This window comes from Hyperolius riggenbachi, chromosome 2 (genome assembly GCF_040937935.1).
Source record: "Hyperolius riggenbachi isolate aHypRig1 chromosome 2, aHypRig1.pri, whole genome shotgun sequence".
Taxonomy (NCBI): Eukaryota; Metazoa; Chordata; class Amphibia; order Anura; family Hyperoliidae; genus Hyperolius; species Hyperolius riggenbachi.
The window spans coordinates 488022726-488047153 of NC_090647.1; positions in this window are offsets into that span (position 1 = coordinate 488022726).

Genomic DNA, 24428 nt, shown 5'->3' on the forward strand with positions numbered 1-24428 from the left:
AACTATAAAAATTAAACAGCCCCATCATGGGTCAGAAAGCTACAAGAATGATTCAATGTAGTCTGTGATATACTAAGAGCTATATGAATGGATGAAAATAATACTAATCTAACCATAAATTATCAGACTGGACGGTGAACATCTAATGTCTGTATAGATATTTGGTAAATCCAGCAATTACATGTACCAATCAGGCACAATTAGTATAGAGCATGGAATGAGATATTATACATGCCTGAACACTTGGAGCGCCCTGGATATCTAATGTATAACTAATATATGTTAAATATGAGTAATTGGCTCTTACCTCCTTCAAGAGAGGTGCTCCCTGCTTGCAAAACACTAGTATTAAGGCAATTTGTACTGACCTGAGAAAGCGGGCCAGCACCTGTGAAACGCGTTGTCCACCTTTTGTGGTTTGTCTTTGAAGGAGGTAAGATTCAAAAACTCCTATTTAACATATATTTAACATATATATATGGGCAGCACGGTGGTGTAGTGGTTAGCTCTCTCGCCTTGCAGCGCTGGGTCCCTGGTTCGAATCCCAGCCAGGGCACTATCTGCAAAGAGTTTGTATGTTCTCTCCGTGTCTGCATGGGTTTCCTCCATGCTCTCCAGTTTCCTCCCACATTCCAAAAACATACGGATAAGTTAATTGGCTTCCCTAAAAATCGGCCCTGGACTACAGTACTTACACTACATAATATAGACATATGACAATGGTAGGGATTAGATTGTGAGCTCCTTTGAGGGACAGTTAGTGACAAGATATATATATAAATACACTGTACAGCGCTGCGTAATATGTCGGCGCTATATAAATACTAAATAATAATAATATATTACAGTAGCTATACATTAGGCTGCTTCCAACAGTTTTCCTACAATAGCTTATACCCCTTGGGGTCCATTATTGCAAACCTTGTATTTGAAATAACCCAAGGAGTGTGACCATGACCAGCCAGTACCTGCAAAGCAGACCTGGGATAATGAGTAGGAGCAGTTATTTTATCGTGGCCTCTGGCGGTGGTGCAAGTTTTGCAATCCACCCTTGAGAGTATAATATATGTTCAATTTATTACACCATCTTGTACAAACTATATTGCACCACTGGGATCCTGGTCTCTCATCTACAGAATCTTGGAGGCAACGTACTACCACCGAGAGTCATACCAGAATCATGCAAGCATGCATGACAAAGCCTTAACATTTTATTGTTTCTTTTCAGCAGTTTTATTAGCTGTGTAGAGAACACAGGTGGACTATTTGCATCCCAATAAGCCTTGCAACTACTACACACTGCTTTGGAATAATATTTGGTTCCACATTCTCATTCAACCGCACATTCTATCCCTAACCACTTCCTTTCATATTCATCTCAGAATATATCCTACTTCCATCCCTTCTTCAGAAATAACTAAGATCATGATATGTGCTAATGCAGGCTCAACCTATTATATCCCAACATTCTCTAAGTGGCCTAGTTACAAATAAACTGGCACCTGGCATTCTAAATTCTACCACCCAACTCTTCCACCTCTTATTGCATTTAAGAAATACTGCTCTTCTCTGTCGATCCCTAATTTGCTGCTCCTCTCTGTTGATAACCAGCTGTCAGATAGCTATCCATGCCAACTAGTTCGAAATTCTTTAATTTTCAAAGCTCTCTTCAGTCTTTCCTCTTTATAAATTTCTTTATTAGTTTCCATCTACAACCCCAGTTGCATCCTCTTCTCTGCTCACAATATTCTAGCATCCACTGGAATCATTTGTCCACATTGGGGGGCCTCTTAGTTTTTTTTTGTCTACTCCAGTTATGTTCACTTGTACAAACTGTATTTTGTAATCTTCTGATGACATCATCATTCTAGTGCCACTGCATTATACTTGTAGTAACACTACTGGTAGGGGTTGTTGCTGCCTCTTAAACCAATTTATTATTGGACATACTAAACCTTATTTTAGTGGAATCACTCTGCAATCCCTTCTGCCTAAAAGCCCCAACCACATACTCCAGGGAAAGGTGTGAAGAATTCTCTGCCTTCTTCACAAACAAGGTGTCTACCATCCGTGCCAGCATTACACCAACTACATCAATTGACCACTGGACGTTGCATATGCCTACTACCGTACCACCATGGCAAGTCTTTGACACTCTGAGTGTAGAAGATTTTGGAATTCTCATTCAAAGTCTCCGCCCCACTACCTGCGACCTGGATCCTGGCCCAACTGGATCCTTAATGCAGTGCCCAGAGCTGATCAGGCCAGCACTTCACAAAATCACTCAGTGCTCCTTGCAAAGTGGTCTTTTCCCAGAAGAACTAAAGAAAGCAATCATAAAACCCCTCCTGAAGAAACCATCACTAGATCCTGATTCTGTAACCAACTACAGACCTGTGGCGAACTTACCATTCCTATCAAAAGTTATCGAGAAAGCAGTCGCCAACCAGCTAGAAGCCAGGCTTACAGATAACAACATCTTTGATACTTTTCAGTCAGGATTCAGGAAAAGGCACAGCACTGAAACAGCATTAGTCCGAGTAATGAATGATCTACTTACTGCAAGGGACAAGGGTGATTGCTCAATTCTGATTCTTCTTGACTTGTCAGCAGCATTTGATACTGTGGATCATGAAATTCTTATCCAGCGACTAAAGAATTACTGTGGCCTAAGGGGTACTGTTCTTAGATGGTTTCAGACCTTCCTATCTGGCAGGACACAGCAAGTATGTCTGGGCACACACTACTCTAATCCAGTGCCACTTGCCTATGGAGTTCCACAGGGTTCTGTACTATCACCATTACTCTTTGCAGCCTATATGCTCCCACTGTGCAAAATAATCCAGAACTATGGCCTAGGATACCATTGTTATGCAGATGACACACAACTGTATCTGTCCTTCAAGCCTGGCACCCAAGACCCATCAGCATCCATAAATGCGTGTCTAGTGGATTTACAAAATTGGATGAACACCAGCTGGCTGAGGCTGAACTCTGACAAAACAGAGGTGTTGGTGGTAGGTGGTCCACACATGATGGATAAAGTTCAAAACGCTCACCACCTCAAACTAGCAATTGTGGGAGATACTGTACAGTATAAAGACTCTGTGCGAAACCTTGGGGTGATCCTGGATGGAAATCTAAAACTCAGACAGCAGGTATCAGCTGTCGTCAAGTCTTCCTTCTTCCATCTAAGAAATATAGCGAAAATCAAACACCTTATCCCAGCTGAAGACCTACCTGCCCTGGTTCACGCATTTGTATCCTCCCGCCTAGACTACTGCAACGCCCTGTTCATCGGATCTACAGATAAGGCTCTGCGCCCCTTACAGCTAGTACAGAATGCTGCAGCCAGACTCCTAGCCAATGCCCCCCGCAGCTCACACATCACCCCAGTACTGCAAACTCTTCACTGGTTGCCAGTAAAATGGAGAATCAATTTTAAGATCTGCCTGCTGACATTCAAGGCTCTACACCACATGGGACCCAAATACATAGCGGATCTATTGGAACTTTATGCCCCTTCACGCACCCTCCGCTCTGCCAACAAGATGAAGCTGGTTATTCCCAGGATACACTTAACATTTGGTGCTCGGGCTTTTTCCTATGCAGCCCCTACTCTATGGAACTCACTTCCACAATCAGTACGAGAGGCTCCTTCTCTGGACAGCTTTAAAAAAAGGCTAAAAACTCACCTCTTTTCCCGAGCCTTTGAGACTGCATAATGCAGGGTTCAGCGCTTTGAGTCCCCAGGGAGAAAAGCGCTATATAAATATTATTGTTATTGTTATCTTGAATGGCGTATATGTAATAAAGGTGCCTGAAAAAAAGGGTGCCAGATATTAGCACTAGTAGAATATCGGTAAAATTACTTATATTCTACTACTGAATTAACATAGTAAAATATAGGTAATATTTACTGATATTTTACTATGACCTAACCCTACTCTCACACAGGACACTTCCACTACTGATGCCTAATACTTAACCTTCCCTCTAACGATGCCTGACCCTTAACCCCCCCCCCCCCCCCCTCTACCAATGCCTAACCCTTAATCCGCTGTGGTGCCTAACCTTAAATCCGCCTGTGGCGCCCAACCCTTAACCCCCTCGGTACCTAACTCTACCCCTGCCCCCCAGCAACCAAGGTGGGGCTACTTGCTGTGCAACCTACTGCAATAAATAGTGGGTGCACACAAATTTCCACTCTTTGCTGCTATTCGCGGCTTTTACCTTCGTTCTTTTCCCTTCACTACTGCACAAAATGAATCCTCGTGTCGATCGGGAGAAGATCGGACAGGTCTGAAATTATTGTTATTACTGACCCATCGATCTCATAGGAAATTGCATTGTGTATACCTAGCATTAGCTGCAAGATTGTTGTTAGCTGTTATGCTGGGAATACATAATGAGTTTTTGGGGCAGATTTACTTGGCGATCGATTTTCCGATCGTTTTTCGGATCTATTTTCCGATCGTTTTTCTGATCAATTTCCATTCCCTTCTATGAGAAAATCGATCAGAAAAACGATTGAAATCAGATCGGACCTGTCGGAATTTGTCCATCGAGCTATCTACAGTGGTTTGCAAAAGTATTCGGCCCCCTTAAAGTTTTCCACATTTTGTAATATAACTGTCACAAACATGAATCAATTTGATTGGAATTCCACGAGAAAGACCAATACAAAGTAGTGTACACGTGAGAAGTGGAACGAAAATCATACATGATTCCAAACATTTTTTACAAATAAATAACTGCATAGTGGGGTGTGCGTAATTATTCAGCCCCCTTTGGTCTGAGTGCAGTCAGTTGCCCATAGACATTGCCTAATGAGTGCTAATTACTAAATAGAGTGCACCTGTTTGTAATCTAATGTCAGTACAAATACAGCTGCTCTGTGACGGCCTCAGAGATTGTCTAAGAGAATATTGGGAGCAACAACGCCACGAAGTCCAAAGAACACACCAGACAGGTCAGGGATAAAGTTATTGAGAAATTTAAAGCAGGCTTAGGCTACAAAAAGATTTCCAAAGCCTTGAACATCCCACGCAGCACTGTTCAAACAATCATTCAGAAATGGAAGGAGTATGGCACAACTGTAAACCTACCAAGAAAAGGCCGTCCACCTAAACTCACAGGCCGAACAAGGAGACCGCTGATCAGAAATGCAGTCAAGAGGCCCATGGTGACTGTCCATAGGACAACTATTAGTCGTGCACTGCACAAAGTTGGCCTTTATGGAAGAGTGGCAAGAAGAAAGCCATTGTGAACAGAAAAGCATAAGAAGTTCTGTTTGCAGTTTGCCACAAGCCATGTTCCCCCACAACAAACATGTGGAAGAAGGGGCTCTGGTCAGATGAGACCAAAATTGAACTTTTTGGCCAAAATGCAAAACTCTATGTGTGGCGGAAAACTAAAACTGCACATCACTCTGAACACACCATCCTCACTGTCAAATATGGTGGTGGCAGCATCATGCTCTGGGGTGCTTTTTTTTCAGCAGGGACAGGGAAGCTGGTCAGAGTTGATGGGAAGATGGATGGAGCCAAATACAGGGCAATCTTGGAAGAAAACCTCTTGGAGTCTGCAAAAGACTTGAGACTGGGGCGGAGGTTCACCTTCCAGCAGGACAACGACCCTAAACATAAAGCCAGGGCAACAATGGAATGGTTTAAAACAAAACATTTCCATGTGTTAGAATGGCCCAATCGAAGTCCAGATCTAAATCCAATCGAGAATCTGTGGCAAGATCTGAAAACTGCTGTTCACAAACGCTGTCCATCTAATCTGACTGAGCTGGAGCTGTTTTGCAAAGAAGAATGGGCAAGGATTTCAGTCTCTAGATGTGCAAAGCTGGTAGAGACATACCCTAAAAGACTGGCAGCTGTCATTGCAGCAAAAGGTGGTTCTACAAAGTATTGACTCAGGGGGCTGAATAATTACACACACTCCACTGCAGTTTTTTTTAATGTTTGGAATCATGTATGATTTTCGTTCCACTTCTCATGTGTACACCACTTTGTATTAGTCTTTCATGTGGAATTCAAATAAAATTGATTCATGTTTGTGGCAGTAATGTGACAAAATGTGGAAAACTTCAAGGGGGCTGAATACTTTTGCAAGCTGTAACAAAAACTACAGTTGGAGGTGCCTGTAAGTACCTGTACAACACTTAGAGAGCGCACTGATGGGTCCCACAACTTAGGGAACTCCGATGATCAACACTGGAGAAACCACAGAAGTCAGGGATGCCGGTAGAAACTAAGAGTCTGACTGGTTTCATTTCCCATTTTAAAAGGAAAAAGGCATTGTGGCAGTAATATGACAAAATGTGGAAAAAGGCATTGTGGCAGTAATATGACAAAATGTGGAAAACTTTGAAGGGGGCTGAATACTTTTGCAAACCACTGTATCTGCCAAAGAAAACTCATGGGGCTTGATTTACTAAGAGGTGCTAACCTACTTAGCACGTCTAAAGTCTTAAGGCGCGCTAACCAGGGTGCTAAGTAGGTTAGCATCGGATTTCTCAATCAGATCGCGCGCAAAGTTTTGCGCGCAAAGTTTTACGCGCGCAAAGTTCTATGCGCGCACTAAGTCCCATAGGCTTTAATGGGCACTTCGCGCGGAGCGCCCTGCTGTCTGTGCAGTGCGCGCGCAAAACTTTGCGCGCGGTACTTTGCGCACGATCACTACTTCTCACATTTCAACTGAGTTTAGACGTGCTAAGGGCCAGTGCTAAAGTTAGCACCGTTTTGTAAATCAAGCCCATGGTGTATTCCCAGCATAATATAGCCAGTGTCAGTTGGTAGTCCTCCTTTATTAATCAACTTCTGCAGAAAAATAAGAGACAATCAGAATAGTGTATACTGTACATACAACTTGAAGGCATTAATAGTATACTGCATTACCTCATAAAAACAAATACAATATAGTAACAAAAAAATAATCACACGCACAAAAAATATATCTGTAAACTGAACAGTATTTTATATATATATATATATATATATATATATATATATATATATATATATATATATATATATATATATATATATATATATATATATATACATGTATATATATATGTGTGTATGTATAGGAGAAGAGTGGACTTGTTTTATTTAAGTGTTGTTTGAACCAGTTCCATTTTGCACAGGATTTCCTGAGCCAGCCTCTTCTCGAGTTCGACTCCATTTTAAACATCTCCTTTTTCAAATGAACATCCCTCAGCTCACAGCCTCAACTGCTCTGACTGGAAACAATTAGTAGGATTGCGCAATTAGGAACAATAATGTACAGAAAACAAAATTAGGGTGGCATGAATTTCACTCATGCTAATCATCTCCTTATTAAACCTACAGGGTGATTCATAGCACTCCTCTGTTTGATCCAGTTCATGAAAGAGCAGTTAACGGACTCCATGAAAATTCCTGGTGGCTTCTTGAACACTCCCAGATAAAATATGGGTCAGTCCGTAAACGGCAAACAACCAATCTGTGGCGTCTATTGTTCCGGATCATTCTCCCTTGTTGTCCCCTCATGAAGCAAGGGACAGCAGCTGGCGGCATAATATAAAATCAACATTTTATTCAATGGCCTTTCTTTTGTTTTCTTTACTGTATTACAGCCATAAATTACATAGTCGTGCTCTCTTACTCAATCCATTCATACTAAAGGCAAGCAGTTTAAGATTTCTAAAATTGCAAAATGATCAGAATATGGTATTTAAAAAAAAAAATAATAATTAAAAATATAAATAAAGTCACTGCGAAAAAATGTCTATAATATAATGAAATAAACAAAACAACAGATATTTAGCATATAAAAAATTAGGGGTGGATACTAAACCGATATTAGTGCCATCATCCTCCTTAGTGATTATCTAGGGAATGGATTAAAACTCTCTCTCTCTCTCTACATTTCATCCTGACCTTCTCCTTTAAAAAAATATTTTACTTTGCCCAAAAAACTCCATCAGATTTGTAACTGTATAAGGGGTGATGATTTATTTTTGCAAAGAAATTTTTTATATATATATATATATATATATGTATATATATATATATATATATATATATATATATATATATATATATATATATATATATATATATATATATGTATATATATATATGTATATATATATATGTATATATATATATATATATATATATATATATATATATATATATATATATATATATATATACACAGTATATATTATTGTAATCATTCATTATAAAATATATTCATAAACATAAGTAAACAAGATTGGGTTAAATGGTCCAAAACCACATAACAATATAATTTAAAAAACAAAAAATTAAAATATGTCTAGTAAAAAAAAAAAAAGAAATCTAAATGCTATAATGAGAGATTATTACCGTAGTATTGGTTTACAAAGTGCCAACGTCTCAGGCAGGGGCGTAACTAGAAATCACTGGGCCCCCCTGCGAATATTTGGATGGGGCCCCCCCCCCCATAGGTGCCAAATAATCGTAATGGGGCAGCGTTTCACTGTAAATTAATTGTAAAGTGGGCAGCATTTTACCAGACAATCGTAATGTGGGCCAGAAAATCGTAATGTGGGCAGAGTTCACCAGAAAATCGTAATGTGGGCCTTTAGAAAATCATAATGTGGGCAGAGTTCACCAGAAAATCCTAATGTGGGCACCAGTCACCAGAAAATACTAACGTGAGCAGCAGTCACCAGAAAATTGTAACGTGGGCAGCATTCACCAGACAATCGTAATGTGGGCAGCGTTCACCAGAATATCGTAATGTGGGACAGAAAATCGTAATGTGGGCAGAGTTCACCAGAAAATTGTAACATGGACAGCATTCACCAGACAATCGTAACTTGGGCAGTGTTCGCCAGAAAATCGTAATGTGGGCCAGAAAATCGTAATGTGGGCAGCGTTCACCAGAAAATCGTAACGTGAACAGCATTCACCAGACAATCGTAACGTGGGCAGTGTTCACCAGAAAATCGTAATGTGGGCCAGAAAATCGTAATGTGGGCAGAGTTCACCAGAAAATCGCAATGTGGGCAGCAGTCACCAGAAAATCGCCATGTGGGCAGCAGTCACCAGAAAATTGCAATGTGGGCATCAGTCACCAGAAAATCCTAATGTGGGCAGCAGTCACCAGAATATCGTAATGTGGGCAGCAGTCACCAGAAAATCCTAATGTGGGCAGCAGTCAGTCACCAGAATGTCGTAATGTGGGCAGCAGACACCAGAAAATCCTAATGTGGGCAGCAGTCACCAGAAAATCCTTATGTGGGCAGCAGTCACCAGAAAAATCGCAATGTGGGCAGCAGTCACCAGAAAAATCGCAATGTGGGCAGCAGTCACCAGAAAATCCTAATGTGGGCAGCATACACCAGAAAATCGTAATGTGGGCAGCAGACACCAGAAAATCACAATGTGGGCAGCAGACACCTGAAAATCGCAATGTGGGCAGCAGACACCTGAAAATCGTAATGTGGGCAGCAGACACCTGAAAATCGTAATGTGGGCAGCAGACACCTGAAAATCGTAATGAGGGCAGCAGACACCTGAAAATCGCAATGTGGGCAGCAGTGACCAGAAAATCGCAATGTGGGCAGCAGTGACCAGAAAATCGTAATGTGGGCAGCAGACACCTGAAAATCACAATGTGGGCAGCAGACACCTGAAAATCGTAATGTGGGCAGCAGACACCAGAAAATCGCAATGTGGGCAGCAGACACCTGAAAATCACAATGTGGGCAGCAGTGACCAGAAAATCATAATGTGGGCAGCAGACACCTGAAAATCACAATGTGGGCAGCAGTGACCAGAAAATCATAATGTGGGCAGCAGACACCTGAAAATCACAATGTGGGCAGCAGTGACCAGAAAATCACAATGTGGGCAGCAGACACCTGAAAATCGCAATGTGGGCAGCAGACACCTGAAAATCGTAATGTGGGCAGCAGACACCTGAAAATCACAATGTGGGCAGCAGACACCTGAAAATCGTAATGTGGGCAGCAGACACCAGAAAATCGCAATGTGGGCAGCAGACACCAGAAAATCGCAATGTGGGCAGCAGTGACCAGAAAATCGTAATGTGGGCAGCAGACACCTGAAAATCATAATGTGGGCAGCAGTGACCAGAAAACCGTAATGTGGGCAGCAGACACCTGAAAATCGTAATGTGTGCAGCAGACACCAGAAAATCATAATGTGGGCAGCAGACACCAGAAAATCATAATGTGGGCAGCAGACACCAGAAAATCGCAATGTGGGCAGCAGACACCTGAAAATCGTAATGTGGGCAGCAGAAACCTGAAAATCGTAATGTGGGCAGCAGACACCTGAAAATCGTAATGTGGGCAGCAGACACCTGAAAATCGTAATGTGGGCAGCAGACACCTGAAAATCACAATGTGGGCAGCAGACACCAGAAAATCGTAATGTGGGCAGCAGACACCTGAAAATCATAATGTGGGCAGCAGTGACCAGAAAATCGTAATGTGGGCAGCAGACACCAGAAAATCATAATGTGGGCAGCAGACACCAGAAAATCGCAATGTGGGCAGACGCTGCGGCCAGTTGAGCACCTTGCTGGGGGGTCCAGAGCAGCGCTCCCCCCACGCACAGTGAGCGGGCCCCAGAGCAGCCCCGGGCGGCCGGCCCCCCTGCGGCTGAGAGAGTCGCATCCCCGGTAGGTACGCCGGTGGTGACAGCCTTTCCTCCTCCGGGCCCCTGACTTGCTAGGGGCCCCCCTGCAACTGCAGGGGCTGCAGGGTCTATTCCTACGCCCCTGGTCTCAGGGATAATTCATACCAACTGTACTGCAAGACTTCTTCCAACACAGCCAAAAAGCAAAAACAAAAAGTACAATAATAATTTTTGATTATACTCATTCACATCAATGTGTTATGGTGCATTATGTTATAGAAAAATCCTGCATTCTGCATGTTGCTGGTTCTGTGTGATAATCGGCCTCTTTTCACTTAGTGGTCTTGGGCCAGTATGCAATTCACTTTTACTCCTGAGTTTTCTCCTAGGAGATATTTTCACTTTGTTAATAAAATGCTTTTTCACCCACCTGCAAACAAGAAAATACTCAAAATAATTTTGATAGTACTTTTTCACCTACTTTTTGACACTTTTGCAGTTGCAAAGTGCTGAAAAAAAGAGAAGGAAAAAGGATCTCCTAGGTGAAAACTCTGGAGAAAAAGTTAAATGCATATGGCCCCTGATGTATAAAAGTGATTGCATAAGGTACCTCTAGTTATCTTTTTCTCAAGTTATTTATATCATTACTTTTCAGTAAATAGGAGCCAAAAAAGTCACGCAAAACAAATTATCCCTGAATAGCTAAAGTTTAATTTCACATTTTTACCTTGTTTATAGTATATTGGGGTAAATTCACAAAATAACATTCATTTAAACATGTACAGTGCACATCAAGATAACCGGGATCTACACAATTTATCGTGGCGAGTCACACAAATACCATAACTCGCTATATACATGCACAATTTATGTTGCTTGTTACTCAAGTAATGTAAGTGATGCATGTTTAAAACGAGCCCTTGGTGGGCTCATAGATTAAAAAAAAAGTAGGCTACCTGATCCTGGCTAAGCAGATCAGGTAGCCGCAAAAACCGCCGATCCTGGCCCACTTTCACTTTCGTGACCTCTGGGTCTGGGTCTCTCATTCACAGCGTGCAGGGAGGTGGAGGGGCGGCAGGAGGTGTGGCTAGTAGAGAGAGCTGCCCAATGGCAGCTCTGGAAACCCTGCAGGAAGGCCCCTGGCAGGTGTTTTAAACAGGGAATCCCTCTCCCCATGTTTACCTCCGAGATAGCGACACATATGGGCAGCACGGTGGCGTAGTGGTTAGCGCCTTTCAGCGCTGGGTCCCCGGGTTTGAATCCCAGCCAGGTCTACATCTGCAAGGAGTTTGTATGTGCTCCCCGTGTCTGCGTGGGTTTCCTCTGGGCACTCTGGTTTCCTCCCAAAACATACAGATATGTTAATTGGCTTCTCCCTAAATTGGCCCTAGACTACAATACATACACATACACATAGGCATAGGACATATGACTATGGTAGGGACTAGATTGTGAGCTCCTCTGAGGGACAGTTAGTAACAAGACAATATACTATGTACAGTGCTGCGGAAGATGTCAGCGAATATAAATACTAAATAATAATAATAATATATTGTCGATAATCTCAGAGGGGGGACTATATCGCAGTGGTGGGGTCGAAGAGAGCAGGGGTGGGGGAACATAGAGGCATGTCATGACTCTGTCTACCATCTACCCACCCACAATCCGCCTAGGGTTCTCTTTAACCCCCTTGGCGGTATGAAAAATACCGCCAGGGGGCAGCGCAGCAGTTTTTAAAAAAAAAATTTTTTAAATCATGTAGCGAGCCGAGGGCTCGCTACATGATAGCCGCTGCTCAGCGGCATCCACCCGCACGCTTCGATCGCCTTCGGCGATCTCCGATCAGGAAATCCCGTTCAAAGAACGGGATTTCCTGGAGGGCTTCCCCCGTCGCCATGTCGAGAGGGCGGGATGACGTCACCGACGTCAGCGACGTCGGGACGTCATTGGGAGTCCAGCTCCAACCCTCGGCGCTGCCTGGCACTGATTGGCCAGGCAGCGCACGGGGTCTGGGGGGGGGGGGGGGGGCGCGCGCCGCACCGGATAGCGGCGATCGGGCGCGCGGCGGCGGCGATCGGGGTGCTGGCGCAGCTAGCAAAGTGCTAGCTGCGTCCAGCAAAAAAAAAATTATTTAAATCGGCCCAGCAGGGCCTGAGCGGCACCCTCCAGCGGCTTACCCCGTGTCACACACGGGGTTACAGCTAAGGAGGTTAAAGAGAGTTACGCAATCAACGTAACTTGCTACGTATATTGCATAAATCTGGGCAATAATAATGTGCTGTCTGCTGGTGTTAAGCCTATTTTACATTAAGAGAGGAAAAAAGAAGCTGGTTCAAGCTATCTATGTCTTGCATGTAAGTTTCCCTTGTATGTCTACGTGTCTGTGTGTGCTGGAAAGGCATAGGTGTAAAGTGTAGTTTTCTGTATAGAGCATTCAGTCCCGCCACTATGGGTGAAAACATACGGGCAGAGATTGACAGTGAGTGTAGGGAACAAGAGGTAAGCCTTACAGCTGTTTCATGCCTTATGGTGCTTCTTCCCAGCATTCGTTTACCAGCATCACTTACTTAGGTTGTTACTTATGGGAGAAGAGTATAAAAAGAGATGGATCTGAGAACCCCACAGCGACGCCTCCTGAAGAACGAGGTTCCACGATCCACCTTCCTGCCCACGGGAACACACAACGGCACATGACAAGCATGAACCAGAGTTCAAAAGATTGCGGCACTTTGTGCAGGAGTCATTGGCAAATCTGGTCTGATCTGCTGTGCCGGTCTGTATCGCCGTGCGTCACAAAGCATTGTTCGCCTAATCACACACATGTACCCACCTGGCAGATTGTGGAAACGATCCCTTGTTGTTAAAAATCGGTGGTCATCGTGAATTGCGTGAAGTATCACGAGGTGGGTACGTACCTTTAGTGTACACTGTATAAAACCGTCCAAGTCTTTATATTTGCAGACATCAATTAAATGCAGCAAGAATAAACTTAAAAATATCCACTCACATGTAGACCATTATGTAGGCACCATTACCTTTCCACTGTCCACTCCGCCTGACCAGTTTCGCAGCAATAGCTTCCTTTGTGGCAACGGTGTCTAAATTACTAGCTGAGGAGGTGTGCGATTTGGCTCTGCCTCTTGGGAGTGGCCATACCAATGATTGATTATTTTTGCTGCATTTAATTGTTGCCTGCACTGAACAAATAAAAATACTTGCAGTTTTATAGTGTTATATGGTATACACTTAGAAGTGTGTCTTTATTCCATACACGCTACTCTAGGAATAACCTTGGATAAAGTGGACGGAAAAAGGAATGTGAAATGGAGACTGCAGTGCCTATCTGAATGATTGACATACGCTCAGACCTTATAACCTGGGTCTTTTATTAAATTGGTAAGCCTGCATTGTGATTGGTGTGGTGGTGGACTATAAGTCTAAGAAATAGCACTGAAGCAGAATACAGATTGTTTGATAAAGTCTTTCTCTGAGGACTAAACTTTGGCTGCTATATGATATATGTTTACAAGAACTTTGAAAGAAGTACTGTAGGGGGGTAGGAGGAAAAAGAGTTGAACTTACCTGGGGCTTCTAATGGTCCCCCGCAAACGTCCTGTGCCCAGGCAGCCATTCACCGATGCAATGGTCCTGCCAGAGGTTCACTTTCGAAATTTACAACTTTTAAATCGCAAAACCACTGCGCCTGCGTGGCCACATGCTTGCTCCTGCTGACGTCACCGGGAGCGTACTGCGCAGGGCTGGTCCTTTCCGTATATATGTTACGGCCAGAACCCGAAGTTTGGCCACTTCTAGTTCTGGCCGGCCACTTCGGGTTCTGGCCGGCCAATGTTGCGAAGTGGCCGCTGCGCCGCGGCCAATGTTAGAAACGGATTGATTCCTGCGACATGAATGTATCTTCTGGCCGCAGAGCAGCGGCCAAACGTATAACCACTTAGTTAATTTGTTGCAATTAAGCCGGCGGCAATGTAACAATTCAAGCCGCCGGCTTTTTCTCTGCCTCTCTCTCCTTCTCCCCCGGCCTCTCTCTCCTCCTTCCCCCCGCCTCTCTCGCTCTCCTATGGGCAGCCGGCGGGGACACAAGTGTGTCCCCCCCCGGAGTCGTTTGTCGCGGCAGGGAAGCCTGCCTGCCGTTCTTGCAGAGCGGTTGCTGGCAGAAGCAATGTCTGCAGCCTCCCCGCTCTGCTGCCCCTGCTGCGACGAACGACTCTCGGGGACACGCGTGTCCCCCGCCGGCTGGCCATAAGAGGAGAGAGAGAGGCAGATAAAAAGCCGGCGGCTTGAATTGTTACATTGCCGCTGGCTTAATTGCAACAAATTAACTAAGTGGTTATACGTTTGGCCGCTGCGCTGCGGCCAGAAGATACATTCATGTCGCAGGAATCAATCCGTTTCTAACATTGGCCGCGGCGCAGCGGCCACTTCGCACATTGGCCGGCCAGAACCCGAAGTGGCCGGCCAGAACTAGAAGTGGCCAAACTTCGGGTTCTGGCCGTAACATATATATAGAACATGACATAACCAATAGAAGGCTCAATTGTCCTCCAAAAAATATTCCAGCACACCAGATCTTCTCTTCCTATACATATTCAGTGTTCAGTGTTCTCCCCATAATTTTTTCCCAGCCGGGTGGCATGAAAAAGTAGCTGGGTGGCATGAAGAAGTAGCCAGGTGGGGTGCGAGATGAGAGAATACAGGGCTGGTGCTTCTCTGCACAATTCTGCTTACAGCATAGGAGGAGGTGAGCCAATGACAGCCGGGTGCTCACCAAAACTAGCCTGGGGAGAACACTGGTGTTTGTCTCTGACAACGCTAAACCAATGCAATTCCATGAGGTATTTCATACATGGCACAGTGCAATGTGCCTGAAGTCTCCAATTTGACGCCCGGGCAAAAGCGTTTTAAGGGCTAGCATGCGCGGTGACGTAACACGGCTTTTCTAAACAGTTCAGCGATGGTGCTGTGGCGCGCATGTGCGTAAACTTATTTTTTCAATACACTTCCACGCCAAACCTAATTTCGGGTCCTAGGAAGTGAGCACTAGAGAGCCTAAATTCCTACTTGGCTTGCAACTGGGAGGGAGATTACTATGCATTGCATATTTTTAGCGTTAGCGATCATTGCACCGCAGCGCATCTATAACACCGGTTAGAAGTGTGAAACCGGCCACAGAGTTATGGAATAACACATTTATTCAACATATTCCCCCCTGCGGCTAAAGCTTTTCTTGACCGTTCAAATAAAAGTTCTTTAGTTGGGCCTTAAACCAGCTCTTAGCAGCATGTTTGACATTAGAAATGTCCTCAAAATGATGCCAAAATGATGTGTTTCTGCACATTCAGCAACAGATAATAGTCTGAAGGGGCCAGGTCAGGTGAATCCAGGGAATGGTGGACCAGTTGTAAACCTAGGATGTTCAATTTGGTAGAAACAACGATGGACGTATGCTTGGGCGCATGGTCCTGCAAAAAAGGATGTCTTTGGTCAACTTACCGTCTTTACATCATAATTGCCTCTTTCAGCTGGTCCAGGGAGTTAGCATAATACTGCTTGGTGATACTAGATCCCATTTTTTCATCTTAATTGTCTACTTCAGCTGGTCTAGGAGGTTAGCATACTAACACCCAGTGATACTAAAGCCCTGAGGCAGGAAGTCCACCAAAAGAATACTGTCTTTGTCCTAGAAAATGGACGCCATGACTTTTTTTGCCGATTTTTGGGCGCAGAACTTCTTTGGCCGCATGGGCCAACTGTGGCACCCTTCCTTTGACTGTTCATTGGTGTCAGGATCATTGATGTGGGTTTTATCCTCAGTCACTAACCTATCCAAAAAATCCTGCAGCTTCAAAATGGGCCACAATGGCTTTGGATGCTTCATCTCATTTCTTGTTTTGATCACCATTCAAACATTTCGGCACCCACTTTGCTCAAAGCTTGTACATGTCTAGGATTGTGGTGTTAACAAACCCACCACGCTCCTATCTTAGGTAATGGCACATTCTGGTAAATACTAATGATCTTGCTCATGCAACCAATTAACCAATTAACAGATGACTGTAGTTGAAATCTATGCCCTGTTTATGTCCCTCTATACCTGCCAGAGTGTAGATTTCAACTTCCGCATTTGTACACAACTGCAGCTCCCGTTCTTCATTCCAATACTGCGACACTGTAACCCACAGAGCTCCATATCTCGGACCCTGTGATCACTGCAAGCTAATCAGTGATCACTCCTCGTTTTTAGAAAAAACATTTCTGGTCTTTACGGGGCGAGGAAAGCCGCATCTGCAAGTGGTTAATGTAATGGAATTTGTGGAAAGTTGCTTGAAAGATCAGTCAGGAAAAGCCACCATACACGCTGGTGTAAATTTACTTGGCATTCCAGGCCAATTAATTAGAACAACTTAGACTATGTTCACAGTAGCGCATTGTGTCGGACAATAATGCAATGCAATTATATTGTAATGGCACGCTAGTACACATTCACACTGAATCATTGGCTTAACGTGAGACAGGCAGCATGTACATTTACAGTTGCAGTGAAGCATACTTTTTAGTGATTGTATGCTTCCCTGTATGCATCTGATCGCATGTCTAAGGTGCAATGTGAATGTTCCTCTCAGTTGCATTGTGATCCTATTATTACAGGGAACGCAATGCAACGGCCTCATGTGAACCTAGCCTTATTGTCCGAAAGGTTGTGTACAGTACCTTAGGTGCCAGAGAGGACCAAGCAATGATTTGTTGACACAAGAGATGCTTAATGCTACCTTGTACCTTTTTTATGTAAACAAAAAGTACCCATAAAAATCTGATGAGCTAATCAATCAACCACAGAAACACCTCTAATAATCTGTATTCAAATTTATAGCTTGAAAACATGTTTCTGTCTACCATCAACAAATATGGAAATGGTATAAAAACATGTATTTATATGAGAAGACTTACAAATTGAAATGATCATTTTGGAAAAGTACAATACATTTTTTGATGTACAATAAAACTGATAGGGGCCGTGATCGGACGCACAGGAAATTCAGTTACAGTGCTGGTAATGTAACAAGCGGTGGTTGGGACATATTGGTTGAGAATTTATTGTGAATTCCTATTCTTTAAACAATTCAGAATGACTGAACATGGGCAGCAGCATGGGGGAAAGGTGGTGGTGGGTGATCGATGTCTAAATAGCTTTGAGCTCAATATTCATTAAGATTACTGCCAAAATCCAAGCAATATTAAAGGTGCTCATTCACCACTCAATATTGTGGCCTGATCAAACTTCCAATTCAATAATTTTAGCAAACTGCAAGAGAATTATTGCCGCAACATGGCCACCTGATAGATCATTTGATCAATTTCTGGCTTAAATCATTGAAAAGGATCGATAGGACATGTTGTAAAATCTCAGACGCAAGTGCTCGATTGGTTGCGCTGCAGTCATAGAGTTTGATTGACATACCAAATGGACCCCCAGCTGGTGTCCCCTCAAATGTAAATGCAACCCCTCCCCCCTTCCCTGTGCAGTGTAAAAGTCTCACCTGTCTGCCCCCCCAACTCCAGGGCCCCTTGAGTGCCTGCCGTCACTGCGAGTGTCTGTACCACAAGGCACCAAGTGCATGTGTGACGTCACTACACGCGCCTGGTGCCATATGTCAATTCAGGTAACGCCAAACACTGGAGAAGGCTAGGTATTGCGCCGGTAGACAGGTGAGACTTTACTGAGCACAGGCACTTGGGGGGACACTTTGACACTTGGGGGAAATGCGACCAGGAAGGTGGCAGAGGCACTAGGCTGATTTCTGATTGATTTTATGCTGAAATCTATCAAAAATCAGTTTGTGGTGTATAGGCAGGCAACAGATCCCTCTCTGATTAGATTCGATCAGAGGGATCTGTCTCATGGTCGATCTGTCCATACATGGATCAATATTTGGCTACCCTGAGTGGTAAAGATGTTAATGTACCGTATGTATATTCCTCCAAATTCTCAAAAATATTAATTGTTTCCCATGTCTTGCGCACATCTAATAGCGTATGCTTTGCCTCAGAGATGACTTCAAATTTGGTGGAATCTTCTGCCGGAGAACATACGGGTGAATGAATCGTGTGTGTGTGTGTGTGTGTGTGTGTGTGTGTGTGTGTGTGTGTGTGTGTGTGTGTGTGTGTGTGTGTGTGTGTGTGTGTGTGTGTGTGTGTGTGTGTGTGTGTGTGTGTGTGTGTGTGTGTGTGTGTGTGTGTGTGTGTGTGTGTGTGTGTGTGTGTGTGTGTGTGTGTGTGTGTGTGTGTGTGTGTGTGTGTGTGTGTGTGTGTGTGTGTGTGTGTGTGTGGTTGCTGTGTGTATAGTGTGTGTATGTGTGGCTGCTGTGCGCTCACATGTCCTCACTGAGAGGCTCTGCTAAGGGAGGGGTGTCTCCTCTAAGGGAGGGGTGGCTGCTGAACTGTTTCCACTGACAGGCTGCACGCTGCACATTTTTCTTATGTGGAAGTGGAAGACTGAAAATGCAAAAGAAGAAAAAAAAAAAAAAGTAAGAAAGAAATCCCTCTAAGCATGAACAAACATCTGCTGGGCTACATGCAGGCATGTCTGCGTTCTCCTCTGTATGTGTGTCTTCCTGAAAGCACGCTAATGAGAGTCTGTCTCCTCCTGTGATTGGTGGGTCCATTCTGTGTGCATGACAGAACGTGGAGCCCTATTTTGGCTCGGAGCCATCTCTGCCTTAAAATGGACGTTTGCAGGCGGAATCCTTGCAGGATGGTAATCAGAAATGTCAAGCCGGGCTCGTACGCATTGAGGCAAACCTCATCTGGCCAGATTTCATTACAAGATTTAGGAAATCACTGATTTATTTTAAGGAGGAGGAGTATTTGTCTACTGCTGACACACAATGAACAGAAATATTCAGAGCTGGCTAAATTATTATTCTGTTGGGTTTTTTTTTGTATCTATTTCATTATTGTTGTATTTGTTGATATTGTTATTCTTTCTTTGTAAAGTGCCAACTTATTGTGCAATGTTGTGCATTAAATAAGAGGAGTGGATTATAAACTTGAAACTATTGCAAAAATATGACAAAGGAGGAGAGAATAAATTCCATCAACAGCCACCTTAAATTAACAGGACACTTAAGTCAACCTAAATTTTTTTTTTAACTTACCTGGGGCTTCTTGCAGCTCCCTGGAGTCCTGCTGTGCCCATGACGCTGGTCCAAGTCCCCCCGGTTCAGCAGCAGTGACCCCCACTAAGCTGGCCGGTCACAGCCAGCGGCCTGAGCCACATGCATCCTGTTTGTACTACTGTGGTCAGGAGTGCTTTGCGCATGCGCAGTAGCAATTTTCGCGTAATGCGCATGTGCAGTATGCTCCTGGCTGCGGGAGCGATGAGGAAACGAGTGGCTGGCCAGCTTAGTGGGGGTCGCCGCTCCAGGGGACTGCAAGAAGCCCCAGGTAAGCTAAAATCATTTTTTCAAGATGACTCCGGATTTCCTTTAAAGGTGGCCACTAGAGTTGAGCTACGTGTAGCTCTGCGACTCGTTATCAAAATTATTAGTACAACTTGCTGGGTGTGGCAGAGTGGTGTTGACTTACCCATGTCGCAGCCTATAGCCAATGTGCTTCACGCCGCGTTCACTGGCTTCCACGTCACTCCGATGCTTCTTCAGAGTGGTGTTAACTTACCCATGTCCACATCACTCCAATGCTTCTTCCCATTTCACTTTGGGGTTTGACGCGAGTGAGCACGACATGGAGCACATTGGCTATAGCCTGCGACATGGGTACTGACTACACACAATACATTTTTGTCATATTTTTATGGTTTGTTTTTTTTTTTGAAACTTTTGAAAAATCTCAATAATGTACAACACACGTGGGTTCATTTTTCCCCGATTATGAGGAAAATGATCAAAAGTTCCCAAAAAATGTGCTTGGATCTTTAGGAAATTTACAACCTATTGCACACCATTCAGTTTTCTGAAAGAGTAATCAGAATTTTCCACCACAGATGATATCAAAAGAAAAACCAGAAAGTTCAATTACATTCCTCCATAGAAAATAAATAAATAAAACAATCAATTTTTATATTCAAGTGATCATTTTTATGAAAACAAAAATGGGAATATTGAATATTTTATTATAGTGTGTGTAACCACCTTTACATTAAAAAAAATACTGAGAAAAGGTAATCTACAAATAATGTTTAGTAACAGCAAAAATCATAATGTTCTTGTGTAACAAAATGTTGGGACCCTGTGTAAAGAGGTTTTGATTTGAAAATCATGTAAACTTTATAATTATCCCAATACCCATTTCACATGGAAGGGAGGGGAAAATATTGGGGCCCCCTTGATCTTAGAGGGAACCTGAGATGGGCTGGAGTGAAAATTATACCGGATGGTTAGGGCAATCGAGTCTAAGCCCCTTGACAAAACATGGTCATTTCTAATGATAGTTTGCATTAAAGCCATTTTTACTTTCTGTCTAAAACAACATACTTCCTATGTCTAAAGCAAATACTTCCAACTCGACGGAGGAAGATGGATTCAGCGATGTCTCCCTGACGACAAGCATTCCACGATCTATCTTCCGGCTAGTGGGTATGCACGAAATCACACGATGGGCGTGAATGGGAAGTTAATCGATCGCGGTACTTTGCATGTAGTTATCGTGGATCGTACAGATCCGATCCACCATGATGGTCATTATTGCCGCACGTCACTAAACATCTTTAGCGTGATTGCAAGCCTGTGCCCACATTGCGAAATCGTGATTGCCCGTCACTTAGAAAATCGCTGGTCGTTGCAAAAAACATAACGAAAATTGCGAGGTGGGTAAGAACCTTTATGGTTACAGCAGTTTACAGTTTTAATGGTAGAAAATATTCTTACACAATAATTATTTTTTTTTATTTTTGATGAGGTACACTATCTGCAGAGATAGGGCCTTTTCCACTAGCCGCGTTTTTGGCAAAAAAGCAGCTGATTCACAAGTGCAGCCTTTTTAAAATAAGAATTGTGGGTGGCCTTTTCCACTGCTGTGTTCAGATTTAAAAAAAAAAATGCAAACGCATGTTTGTGTGCATAAATGCATAGAAACGGGTTTGAGTTTTGCATTTTGTTTTTTTTCTTCTAGTCTCTACACTGATCATTTTATTTAACCACTAGAATCAATCTATTTTCAACACAAGACAACTCTTATCAAGGCAACACTTTTTCAGCCAATCAAAGTAAAAATGCCAATGCAAACGCATAAAAAACACACATAAAAATATCTAGAAGCATTGCAAAATAGGTCAAAAAATCGCAAACGCAATGCATGCATTTACGTTTGCGTTTTGCAGCGGAAAAGGGCCCATAAGGAGCTTCCATGGGGAAAGATATTTTTTCTTCAAACTCTATTTAGATTGATGGGAGGAGGTTTACTTTTACTTTTTATTATGGTAGATCCTATAAAGATGACTGGCAGTGGCATATTATATGAAAAGGGGCATAGCAGGATGTACATGTCATGTACAATAGTTTTTTTTAACTCTTTTTATTGAAAAGCAATGAAATATAACCCTACATACATTGGCAGTGAGAGACAGATAACATGAATAGCTCAGCAAGAGTCCATTGCCACTGAATTACATGTGGACAAATTACTCATCAGGAACCCTATGCTGCCAAGTATATGCATACAGCTTTTATATCAGTAATTGCTTCAAAATAACTACTGTACATCTATAATATAAACAGAAAATGAATACTCATGACCAATTCCCTACCCAAAAAAATATCCTAGACACTAATCCATCCTTTATACAGAAAGCATATTATATTACTTGTGACCGCCTGGTCATCGAGTTTACGCTACTATCATGAGTAGGCTCTTCATCCATACTCTCCATGTGTACAGGAATTTACCCAAATACCTCCTTTTTTTTTAGGTAATGTGTTTCAATAACAAATTGGCATTCGTGAGGTTCTTCCACTGCCTAAGAGACGGCAATATGGGGCTCATCCAATTTAGGACTATGGTTTTGCTGGCGAAGGAAAAGACTTTAGGTATCAATGATCTACGTTGGTTTGACCATTGTTCTTCATCTTGTATCCCAAGCAGAGCAACTTGTAAGGTTCAAGGGAACCTGGACCTCGATAATTTCAGTAAGTAGGGTGAAAGCAATGGACTAGAATTGTTGAAGTCTGGGGCAAGTCCATATCACGTGGAAGTAGAAGGCCGAATATAGGTTACATCTAGGGCAGGAATCTATGGAGGGTCTTCCCATCTTAATATGACATTTTGGAAGTTAAATATACCTGTATAGGACATTTCTGGATTAACCTGTCATTGGCCGCTACTGAAACCTTTTACTTCTACTTTATTGGTAAGGTCTGGAATCAACCCAATCTATTTGTCGTAGGCCATATCTACATACATTTTAGCATTAACAGCATAAAAGTAAAGGGTGGAGATCATGCCAGATGGGCCCTAAATTCAAATAATCCCAATCAGTGGGAACTCTGAAATCTCCCTTACCCCAATTGAACATTCAGTGCATGTCTCAGTTGCAGGTATTTATAAAAACCTTATTGTTGGACATTAAATTGGGACAGTAATTGCTTAAAGGATTTGCATACTGAATTGTCATAAACTATTGAAATTAGTGTAACTCCCAGATTAGACCACCACCTTGCCTCCTGAGAACTGAGCAGTTCAGGGAAAGCAGGGATGTGCCGTAATGGGGACTCCAAGAGTATGCCCCACAGCTACCCATTTAATCTGCTTCCAGTCAAATGGCACCATCTATGAACCAGTAGGACTTCTGGGAATTTAGGGGTGAACCTTCTAAGAAGACTTATAACGGCTGTTGGCCCAGTGTCCAAGCAATATGACTTTCTGGCTTAGGAAGGGGACCATCTAGAAACCATGAGGCCATGTACAGAAGCTGTTCAGCAATATAATATAGTCAGGCAATGCTAGGCCTCCATCTGGTTTTGGTCTTTAAAGGGTGGAGTTTCAATTTAGGTCTGGAATTCCCCTATATGAAAGGATATTATAGGGTGTTAAGTATCTTAAATAATTTATTAGGGATTGGCACTGCCACATGTTTAATTACATATCATATTTTACGTAAAATGAGGTTTATACATTCAGCTAAGGAAAGGGGTAGCTTAGACCAGTGTTTCTCAACATTTTATTGGTATGTACCCCTTTTAAAACCCAGTAATCACCAAGTACCCCCTAGCATAGTAAAAATGATCACAAGTACCCCTTGACAAATATATATTTGATTGTAGTACATGATAATTGGTTCTAAACAATTTCCAAGCATTTACTATTGCTTTTAACTAGCTAGAATGTTAACTTGGTGTTGTTTAAATAAGATTTATCATTTTCTAAATCTCTAAATTTGTTATTCTTGGTTAAGTATATCAAGCCCGAGTACCCCCTGGAACCATCAGAAGTACCCCTTGGGGTACGCGTACCACACGTTGAGAACCTAGGGCTTAGACCATGTTTTACATTTTTTACTTACTATGTCTAAAATGGGATATAGGTTTTTCACCAAGATATTTGAGGGTTTCTTAGCTATTATGATTCTTAAATATTTAAGGTCTTCTGCAATCGGACCAGAACATCTCAGTTCACTAGGGCTCAGAGGGGTAGGGCCAATTCATGTGATAACCGACTTGTCCTAGTTCATTTTTAGGCCTAAAACATTCCAAGATTCCACAAGCAACATAGCTCTGGGAAGTGAGATGGTGTTGCTAAAGAATAGAA